Source organism: Neomonachus schauinslandi, chromosome 1 (assembly GCF_002201575.2).
Source record: "Neomonachus schauinslandi chromosome 1, ASM220157v2, whole genome shotgun sequence".
Taxonomy (NCBI): domain Eukaryota; kingdom Metazoa; phylum Chordata; class Mammalia; order Carnivora; family Phocidae; genus Neomonachus; species Neomonachus schauinslandi.
In genome coordinates this window covers 157,913,556-157,925,149 of record NC_058403.1, presented here as the reverse complement: position 1 = coordinate 157,925,149, position 11,594 = coordinate 157,913,556, and the positions used below count along the sequence as shown (strand labels likewise).

At 41.0% G+C, this 11,594-nt stretch overlaps 1 pseudogene; it reads right to left on the bottom strand.

Moving 5' to 3' along the window:
- Nucleotides 1–5,453: 5,453 nt before the first annotated feature.
- LOC110584910 lies at nt 5,454–6,740 on the bottom strand (annotated as a pseudogene).
- Nucleotides 6,741–11,594: the final 4,854 nt, after the last annotated feature.

Sequence of the window (11,594 nt, the reverse complement as noted above, 5' to 3'; positions counted from 1 at the left end):
AACTATGGAAAGAGCCCAGATGTCCATCTACAGATGAATGGATAAAGAAGATGTCATACACAGACACACACACTGGAATATTATGCAGCCATCAAAAAATGAAATCTTGCCATTTGCAACAACCTGGATGGAACTAGAGGGTATTATGCTAAGCGAAATAAGTCAATCAGAGAAAGACAATTATCATATGATCTCATTGATACGTGGAATTTAAGAAACAAGGCAGAGGATCATAGGGGAAGAGAGGAAAAAATGAAACAAGATGAAACCAGATAGGGAGAAAAACCATAAGAGACTCTTAATCTTAGGAAACAAACTGAAGGTTGCTGGAGGGGAGGGGGGGTGGGGGATGGTGTAATGGGGTGATGGACACTGGGGAGGGTATGTGTTGTAATGAGCACTGGGTATTATATAAGACTGGTGAATCGGGGTGCCTGGGTGGCTCAGATGGTTGAGCGTCTGCCTTTGGCTCAGGTCATGATCCCAGGGTCCTGGGATCGAGCCCCGCATCGGGCTCCTGACTCGGCGGGGAGTCTGCTTCTTCCTCTCCCTCTGCCTCTCCCACTGCTCGTGCTCGCTCTCTCTCTCTCTGTATCTCTGTGTCTCAAATGAATAAATAAAATCTTAAAAAAAAATAAAAAAAATAAAAGGATCTTCTCTTAAAAAAAAAAAGACTGATGAATCACAGACCTGTATGCCTAAAACAAATAATACATTATATGTTAATTAATTGAATTTAAATTAAAAAATAAAAAAATAAAAGGAATTTGAGATGAAAAATAACTAAAATGGAATTGATCAAAACTAAAAAAATTTTTTTGGAAATGAATTATTATCATTTTTATGACTTTTGGGAAACATTTTATGGCTTTTTGTTTCTCCAGATTTAAGGAAACCTTTTTCTCTTTTCTCTTATCAACAATTTGGTAACTTATACCTTTGCATAACAATTTTTCTCCCTACCTGGTCCCTCTAGAATTTGGTAATTCCTAGTGAGTGAATATTCTTGTTTTCATGGCAACAGAATTATTTGCATAAGGTCAATAAGAATCTGTTCTCCTTGTAACAGGACACAATTGGAAACATAGGTATTATTACCAAGGCTTTGACTGGAATGTCACCGTTTGAGAGAGATGTATATAGACTCAGATATAACCAGACAGCTTTTTAAAAACTTTTTTTTTTTTTAAGTGATCTCTATGCCAAACATGGGGCTTGAACTCACAACCCTGAGATCAAGAGTCAGATGCTCCTCTGACTGAGCCAGCCAGGTGCCCCCATGACCAGACAGCTTTAAGGAACTAATACTGACTTTATGGAGCCAATAAAGCCCCATGGAAAAACTAGCCTGGTACCTTGCTTACAGGGTTCCCAGGAGCCTTACCAGGTGAATAAGGAAGGTCACATCCTGGCAGGTGCAGGACCCTTAGGATATTTTGAAGACCTCAAAAAAAGACGAATTCACCCAAATCTATAGGTATTGCAGGCATAATCTGATGCTAGTCCTTAGTATGGCTTGTTAACCTTGAGAAGCTTTTAAAAGTTCAATCTGAGGGGCGCCTGGGTGGCTCAGTCAGTTGGGTGTCTGCCTTCAGCTTAGGTCATGATCCCAGGTCATGACCCCCGCTGAGCAGGGAGCCTGCTTATCCCTCTCCCTCTCCCACTCCCCCTGCTTGTGTTCCTTCTCTCACTATCTCTCTCTCTCTGTCAAATAAATAAATAAAATCTTTAAAAAAATAAATAAAAGTTCAATCTGAGATTCCTTATGAAAAGTTCCAGCAAAGTAGATTTAAAAGAGCCTATATGGTCAATCACTATTCTTGATGCACTTATGTAAATGATCAGGCCAAGTTGATTAAAACTAGACTTGGTTTGCAGATGCATTAGTCTTGCTGTGGTTATCTTTGATAAAAATGGGGGTGATTGTAGAGAGAAAAATTATGTTTCAGTAATACACCTTTGTGGATATCAAATTCTAGTGCTGTTAATTGTCTTTGAGATTTTGTTTTCTACCTGTAAACTGGACTAGATCCTGAATTTTTCTTTTTTTTAAAAGCTTTTTTTTTTTTAAAGATTTTATTTATTTATTTGACAGAGACATGGCGAGAGAGGGAACACAAACAGGGAGAGTGGGAGAGGGAGAAGCAGGCCTCCCGCTGAGCAGGGAGCCCGATGCGGGACTCGATCCGATCAATGCATAAAGAGATCATGACCTGAGTCGAAGGCAGAGGCTTAACGACTGAGCCACCCAGGCGCCCCGATCCTGAATTTTTCTAGTTTCCTCCAATATTTGGCTCAACTCTCCAAACTAATGTTTCCAGCTTGAGAACTAAAACTGCCATTTTTCTGAAGCCATGCAAGCTGCAGTTGGACAACTTGATATAAACTTCAGAGAAATCACCACAACAGCTCATGTATGGACCATGAGGCCTGTTGCGGTGTGGCTCCTCAGTGATATCACCAATGACATTCAAGCTACAAACAAGAAAAATCTGCGAGATTGCCTCTGCCTGAAAATACTTTGAGCCGACACCTAGGAATCTTCCAGTCTCACTGCCTTTGGAATTCAGAAACAGGGATTATAATCTGCTCCAATCATTAATCCTGTTTTTCTTTTGTTTCCATAGAAATGCCTCTTGTACCATAGCCCTAACTTTGGGAGCCCAAAAGGGAGAATCACCACCTCCTGAAATGAGATACAACTGTTTAACTGAATTGACCTATTCTCAGTATTAAGAGAATGGTTCAGTGAGATGGAGCAATCTACCAACTCAATTTCAGGATTGTGAAACTTCTTGGGGAAATTTCCAAGGTGGGACTGAGGCGAGGGACAAACTATGTGACTCCAAAATATGCCCTTTTGGCTTGTGGGTTATTTTGAGTTGAAGGTAGACTCACGAAAACTTTTATTTCTCCCAAATCACCTAAAAGAATTTAGATAGGCGAGCTGACCCAGAAAGACAGCCGTAACCAGAGATCAACTTTTATTTGAAAGACCTATCTATATGGCAGGGCAAACATCTAATTACCAAACATTTGTTCTTCTTATTGTCCTGTCACCCTCCTTCCCTTTGAAGCCCCAGGCCCCTATCGCATTCCTTAGTTCAGGATGGCATAAAAACCTCAACTGATGGGCTTGTCTTTGGGTCTCAAATTCTGATGGGACTTCTGTATGTATGTAATTGAATGTTTTTCTCCTGTTAATCTGTTTTTTTTTTTAAGATCTTATTTATTTATTTGACAGAGAGAGAGAGCTCACAAGTAGGCAGACAGGCAGGCAAAGGGAGAGGGAGAAGGAGGCTCCCCGCCGAGCAGGGAGCCCAATGCGGGACTTGATCCCAGCACCCTGGGATTACGACCTGAGCTGAAGGCAGACGCTTAACCGACTGAGCCACCCAGGTGCCCCTCCTGTTAATCTGTTTTATATCAATTTACCAGCCAAAGAACCTAGAAGGGTAGAATATAAGTTCTTCCTCCCAACACATGCAATATTTGTTCTTTCATCCTTTTGGCCTATTTTGCTTAGTGTACTTCCCTCAAGTTCATCAGTGTTGTAGCATGTGTTAGAATTTCCTTCCTTTTTAAGGATGAGTTATCTTTTATAATATTGTATGCATACACTAAATTTTGTTTATCTATTCATTCACTGATGGACATTTGGGTCCATCATTTGGGCCACCTTTTGGCTCTTGTGAATAATACTGCTATGAACATTGGTATACAAATAAGTGTTTGAATACCTACATTCAATTCTTTGGAAATATACCCATAAGTGGAATTGCTGAATCATATGGTAATTCTATGTTTAAATTTTGATGAAGTCCCAGTTTGTTGTCTATGCCTTTTGTTTCATATTCACAAAATCACCGTTGAATCCATTGCCAAAACTTTTTGCGCTATTTTCTCTTGAGTTTTATCGTTTTACCTCATACATTTAAGACTTTGATCCACAGTATATAAGCTTTATAACTTGTTAAATTAGTGATCTTCAAAAAATATAAACCCAGGGGTGCCTGGGTGGCTCAGTCAGTTAAGTGTCTGCCTTCAGCTGGGGTCATGATCCAGGGGTCCTGGGATGGAGCCCCGCATCGGGCTCCTGGCTCAGCGGGGGAGCTTACTTCTCCCTCTCCCTGTGCCGCTCTCCCTGCTTGTGCTCTCTCACCCTCTCTCTCAAATAAATAAATAAAATCTTTCAAAAAAATAAAAATACCGTAGCCTGCAGGGCTCTACATGATCTGGTTTACACTTTTCTGATTTCAACAAATTCTAGGAACATTGCCCACACCATGCTATTTCTCAAACATGCCAAACACATTCCCAACTCAAAGCATTTATACTTGCTATTCCTTCTTTCAGAAGCACACTGCCTTCATATCTCTGATTATTCATCCCCTTCTCAATGAGGTCTTTCCTGAGCACCTTATCTAAAGTGCCATCTTCATCTCTATCCCATTACCCTGCTTTTTTTTCTTATTAGCATTTGTCATTGCCTAACATGTTATTTGTTTTTTCCTCGTGTCCCCCAAAGAGAATATAAACTTTAGGAAGGCAAAGATCTTGGCCTCCTTCTTACTGTAACAGGATCCTCAAATTTTTACCTGAATACACAGATGCTCAGAATAAAGGCACTCAGTGGTAGGCCAATGGGTGAAAAACTTCTAGGTCATATCCTTAAAAATAAGGAGCTCCTTCTCTCTCTCTCCCCACTTTCCACTGGCTAGAATTGGATGTGGTGGCAACCAGCTGTAGACTATTTAGATGATGACAACTCCTTAGAGATGACAAAGCAACAAGACTGATGGAACCTAGGTACCTATTGATTTCTTGAATCAAAGCTGTTAAAAGGGGCACCTGGGTTGCTAGTTGGTTGGGCATCTGCCTTCTGCTCAGGTCATGATCTCCGGATCCTGGGATCGAGCCCCACATCGGGCTTCCTGCTCAGCAGGGAGTCTGCTTCTCTCTTTCCCTCTCTCTTTCTCACTCTGCCCCTCCCACTGCGTGTTCTCTGTCTCTCTGCCTCTCAAATAAATAAATGAAATTTAAAAAAAAAGCTGTTGAAAAAGCTTGGACTTTTCTTTTTTTGAGAAAGAGCACACTTTATTTGAAAGAAAGCATTGCACATGACCAAAAGATGAAGGCAGCCCAAAGGGCATCCTACACATCATGTTCTAAAAGATACAAAGGATGATAGGCAAAGAGGATTAAGAGTACACTTAATATGATGAGCACTGAGTAATGTATAGAATTATTGAATCACTATATCATAGTCCTGAAACTAATATAACACTGTATGTTAATTATACTTGAATAAAAAACATTTTTAAAGATACATAGGATGTTTTGCTAAGAAAGGTCAACTGGAATATGTATTTCTTTGGGACACCTCCCCAATCATATCTCTCTGAGGCGCTGCGACACTCCTAACCATTTCTTCGAAGGCAACTGGTAGTTCACTAAAGACAGAGCCACTCAAAGGTGCCTTCTTGTTTTTCATAAAAACATTTTTAGATTTTTTTTTAAGTCCTCATTTGTTACTTTCATTCTACGTTCTCTCGAGGTCATCAGACTAGCTTCTGTACAAGTTGCCTTGATGTCAACACCAGGGAGGTCATCTTTAGCCACGATCAAGTCGTCTAGGGTTACATCAGCAGCAGCCAGCATCATCTTGCTTGCATGAATCAGACTTCTTTGTCCTTTCACTGGGCAGGGGGACCTTACTCTCCCTGTCCATGTGGCCTGATCTGATAAGTGCTGGATCCAAATTTCTTACTCGGTCTGTGGCTATGATAACTTGCACGTCTTCCCTTGAATTAAATCCATTCAACTGCTTCCACAGTTCTAATATTGTTTGCTGAATTTCTCTCTCACCACCAAAATTCGAGTAATATTTTTTTGTCCCAATAGCATCAATTTCATCAATAAAAATGATGAATGATACATGTTCTTCAGCAACTTGAAACAATTCCTGGACAAGTTTGGACCAATCACCTAGGTACTTCGGAATAATTCAGAGCCAGTTATTCTCAAGAAAGTGGCTGAGGTTTGGTTCGCTATTGCTTTGGCTAGTAAGGTTTTGCCTGTGCCAAGTGGGCCATAAGAAATGACTCCCTTGGGGGCTTTATACCCATTTTTTCCCCATAATATTCAGAATGAGCAAGAGGAAACTCACAGTTTCCTTAATTCCCTGATTTGGATGTCCAACCCCCCAATTACAGCATAGATTTCCTGGAGGGACTTTTCAACTTCATCGCTGTGACTAGGAGATCCATGTCACTCCTCTCACAGCATGCACCTTGTGGCTGAGCAGGAATGAGCAGCTGGGTTCCAGCAGATTGTTGTCTACACATGAAAAGAATGCTGATATGATGTTCTGAGCCCACAGATGTAGACCCAATGGCGTGTCTTTGATCATCAGTGACCTCTTCCAAGGTTCCTACCAACATTGGGTAGGAACTGGCTACCCTCAGATCATTCACCTTTGATCTTTTCTCCCCTTTTCTCCTACAGGCTTCATTTATTCCTGATTTCTAATGAATTCTTCCTCCTCTAACTTCAGTAATTTTAACTGGCACTGAATGTGAGCGTCACCAGTGGCAGTTTGCTGGCAGTATCTGATCCCTTTGTTTCCTTCTTTTCCCCACTCTAGTTGGTACACAAGGTTCATACTTCTTTTTCTTGCCCTCGTCATCCTTCTTGCTACCTCCAGGACCATGACCACCACTACTCTGACTTTGACCCATCTTGCTTTGGCCACTGGAGCCAAGATTGGACTTTCATGTGGAAACACATTTTCATCTCTTTTTAAAGATTTTATTTATTTATTTGAGATAGACAGTGAGAGACAGAGAGAGCAAGAGAGCACACACAAGCAGGGGGAGTGGCAGGCAGAGGGAGAGGGATAAGCAGGCTCCCTGCATGTGTAGGGCTAGATCCCAGGACCCTGGGATCGTGACCTGAGCCAAAGGCAGACACATAATCGAATGAGCCACCCAGGCACCCTAACACATTTTCATCTTAATAAAGTAACTATTATTTTGCATCTCTCTCATAGTAGCTGTATATATTTCTTAACTCTGAGCTTTCTAACCATTGTGCCTCAGCCAAGAGAAAGGAGGAATATCAACCAACAGAGCCTACCACAGTGACCAAAAAGTTTCCTCTTGTATTAATCTCAGTGTATTCCTAGTCTTAGAATGGGGAATAGAAAGAAAAAAAAAAACAAACCCAAAACATCATTCTTGCTGCTGCATATATGTATATGTGTGTGTGTGTGTGTATATATATATATATGTTTTTATACATATATGTTTATATACATATGCACATATTATCTGAACTATTTATAAAAATACATATACCCATGCATACAAAAAAACACTAGAAAAAAATACTTAAAAATGTTAAGCAGAGGGGCGCCTGGGTGGTTCATTCGGTTAGGCGTCTGCCTTCAGCTCAGATCATGATCTCTAGGTCCTGGGATCTCTCCCTCTCCCTCTGCCGCTCCCTCTGCCACTCTCCCTGCTCGTGCTCACTCTCTCACTCTTATGCGCTCTAAATAAATAAAATCTTTAAAAAAATGTTAAGGGTGAAGATTCGGTTACAAGAGTTCAGGGAAGAAAACTAAGTACTGTGAAAAAGAAAAAATACTGAAAATGGCCAGAAGCTTTTTGGATTGGGAAATGGAAAGAATAATGATACAATTTTCATGAAAGTCATTAAATCTGTCATTCTTACTACATTACAGTAACACAGATACCTTAACAAATCCACCCTGGGTTCAGATAAAATTTTTCTTTGAAAGTACTGGAGAGAGACTGTGCTTGTTCGGTGCTTCCTGAAACATGTACCATGAAATAGTATTCCTTAGACACGACCATTGCAAAGAGTTTTTTCTGTGGATGCATACAGTATCTCTCCCTGGAATTTTAAAGGCTCTGAGAAATCCTGCAGTTAGGAAACATGATTCATGTTGCTCAACGATGCTTTACTGTGACAGACATTACTATTCACATCTATATTCTCCTCTTTGTTCTTACAACCCTGATTTGTTCAGAGCAACAACATGCCCAGCTAAAGAACCATGTTTTTCAGCATTCCCTAGAGGCCAGGTGGCATGGTTCTAGGCAATGAGGTGGAAATGGCAGTTGCTGAGTGAAGCTTCCTGAATAGTTCATAAAAGAAAGACCAACTGAGCTGGCAAGTATGGTTGCCATTTTCCCTTCCTGTTCGCCTTGGCCGAAACATGGATGTGACAGAGGAGCCAAACCTCTGAAGATGAAAGACACAGGATATGGATAACTGACCAAAAGTATAAAAGTAGCTTCAGCCTCTAATGCTTTCATGGGTTGACTGTACTTCTCAGAACTTCTCAATCTATGAGAAAAAGGAAATCTCTGTTTGGCTAAGGTACTATGGGTTTCCTGTCAAAACACAGAAGGAGTCTGGGTCCTTGTTGGCACCATGGGGTAGCTGCATTTGCTTAAATCTAAACTACCTGTACAAAAGAGAAAAAGCAAGCCCTCATTTGTTTGGTACTTGTACCAGAGACAAATAGCAATGTGCACTGTGCCTGGGTTCTGGATAAGGAAGGAGGAGAGAACAGTCCATGCTTTGGAAATACTGAGTCTGAGATACTTGTGGGATAGCCACATGTGGAGAACCAGGAGAGCGTGGGATGTGTAGGTCAGGAGCTTGGACAAAAGATCCGGGCTAGGAAAAAACAGGTCATAAGAGTTCAGGGTAGATACCTTAAAGTCCCTTACTGCTGTCATGGATTGGGCACAAACACATTCTGTGCATCCCTGAGGAACAGAGCAAGGGATCAGATTTGACTCCAAATGAATGAATACTTTCCCATAGCCAGACCTCTCTACAAATGGAACAGGTCCTCTGAGTTAGAGAGCATCCTGCTCCTTGAGCAATGCAGGCAGAAACTGAGTACTCAAGTGGTGGGCAAGATGTCCAGAGCACTGGGAAATTAGATTTGATGACTGTTAAATATCTTTCAAACCTTGAGCAGCTAATATTCTAAGCATCTAATGTGGTTCTGAAGTGTGACGTTGTCAACCTTGTGAAAAGGATTCAACCAACTACAAGCCCACGATCCTTCACTGCTGTTGTACCCATTCTTGCTCTGAACTGTACACTTAAAAACAGTTAAGATAGTAAATTTCATGTGCACTTTTCCACAGTTAAAAATTCTCAAATAATTAAGCACATGCAATAGGCACTTCATAGCAAACACTAGAGTATGAGGAATGAGCCTCAGAAATAGTGGCTGGTGCCTCTTAGAGGCATTGTAAATGCTTCAAAGAGGTGACTGTGAGCTGGGACAGCGCAGGTGGCTGTTGGCAAAGGGGCATCTCTGCAAACGGCCCGCAGATCATATCCGCTTGGGGCGGGGAGACCTTGCAATTTTTCCAATGGAGGCAGGAAGCCTGAGGCACTGAAGCCAGTGGACCTGCCATCCCTCCAACTTCTCCTTGTAGCTTCCTGTGGTAACTGTCACCCTGTGGCCACCTGCTCCTGTCTCTTGACCAGAGAAGTTCTCCTGCCTCTGAGTGCAGTATTAGTTCCTTGACTCTGACGTTGAAATACTACAGAATTAGAGACCACTTATTGAGTGCCTACTATGCCTTGCATAAAGTCCTTTACATATTGTTTCTATTACTGTCACAGGGACTCTATGAAAGAGGTTAAGTAACTTACTCAAACATGCATAATAAGGAGCCAAATTCTTTCCATCATACCATGTGGCCTCTATAATGATAATAATAATAATAAAATCCCTATAGCAACTGGGATATTTTTAAAGCCCCCGTAAGTTCTCAGAGGCAAAAATGCACTGTAACTTGGGGTTGCCATGAAATAGTAATTGCTAACATTTATTGAGCATTTAGTACAGGTTAGGAACTTGGTGAAACACCGATTACATTACCATATTTAATACATCCAATAACCCTGAGTAGTATGCGTAAAGGTGCCCATTTGTCCAGTGCCTGGCACATTGGCAAAGGCTCAGGAATGGTCAATTATTTCAGGACAGAGGATTGATCCTTCTTTCACATTGAAATATGTGATTCCCAAGATCAATACCAATTCTGGAACTGCTACTACTTTATTTTTTGAGTGTTGGAAACACATTTCTGGATGATTTTAAGGAAGAACTTGGTTTGAATGCTAGTTCATTGCTGCCATTGTTTTCCATGATACTAACCCTAAAAACAGGAAGATATACCAGAAGATGTCACTAAGAATATGTGTTTATAGTAGAAAGGCATGCATGCATTCATTCATTCATTCAACAAATAGGTCTTGAGTGTCTTCTGTTTGCCAGGCCACACCTCCTGTTCCCCCTCCTCCCCTCAAAAAACAGACAAAAACAAAAACCCTTCAAACAAACAATACAAAACCCCAAATCAAAAAAGCAACCCCTCCCCCCCCCATACAATTAGCTTTCAAGAGGGCTCAGGTAGTCACATGGGTATAGAATAGAGCCGTTGCAGCAAGTACTATAATATTGACCTTGAAAATTTTATCCTTACACAATGAATATCATGGATCTTTATTAAATTCAGTTACAGCTGAAAAATGCCACTTTTTTTGCTATTGTCTTTTAATGATATGATGACCTCATAAAGGAACTTCATGTGATTAAATCATATATTTAAATAATTATAAAACTTATCTTTCTTCCTATTCCTGTTCCTCGCCTTTTCATATCTATTGCTTTAGTTAGACCAGGCAATTGCTGTTACCAGTTTCAGATGGAGATGTTTTATGCCTAGGCAAGTGTCAGGGCAGAAAAATTTTCCTTCCATCCTCCTAGGTTGTCTAATAATTAAATTGACATAAAACACATTAATAAGGAAAAAGGTTAATTTTGTATATACAGAAGCCCCATAAAAAGGTGAAACCCAAAGACACTCAGGCAGTTGAGGCTTATATGCCATTTCTGAGCTAAGGAATGGGATAAGGGCTTGGGACTTCAAACGGGAGACGGCAATTCACACGAAGATAAAAGCAGATGTTTGTCCTGCCATGCAGGTAAGTCCTTGAGATAAAAAGCTAACCCTGGTAATAGCTCTCTTTCTGGGCCAGGTCCCCCTATTTAAATTCTTTCAGGCAGTTAAGGGAGAGGTAAAAATTTTCCTGAGTATGCTAGGTCTGGATTGACTTCAGCTCAAAATAATCCACATGTCAAAGTGGCAGGCACACTTTGGGGTGGCATATTCTGCTCCCCCTCACAAGCTCTTTTGTATCTTAACCCATGTGGGTCTTTTTTGTTTTGTTTTTCAAGATTTTATTTATTTTTTAAATATTTTATTTATTTATTTGACGAGAGAGAGAGAGCGAGAGTAGGAATACAAGCAGGAGGAGTGGGAGAGGGAGAAGCAGGCTTCCCTCTGAGCAGGGAGACCGATGCAGGGCTCGATCCCAGCACCCTGGGATCACCACCCGAGCCAAAGGCAGACTCTTAATGACTGAACCACCCAGGTGCCCTTCAAGATTTTATTTTTAAGTAATCTCTACACCCAAGGTAGGGCTTGAACTCACAACCCTGAGGTCAAGTCTCACACTCCACCTACTGAGAC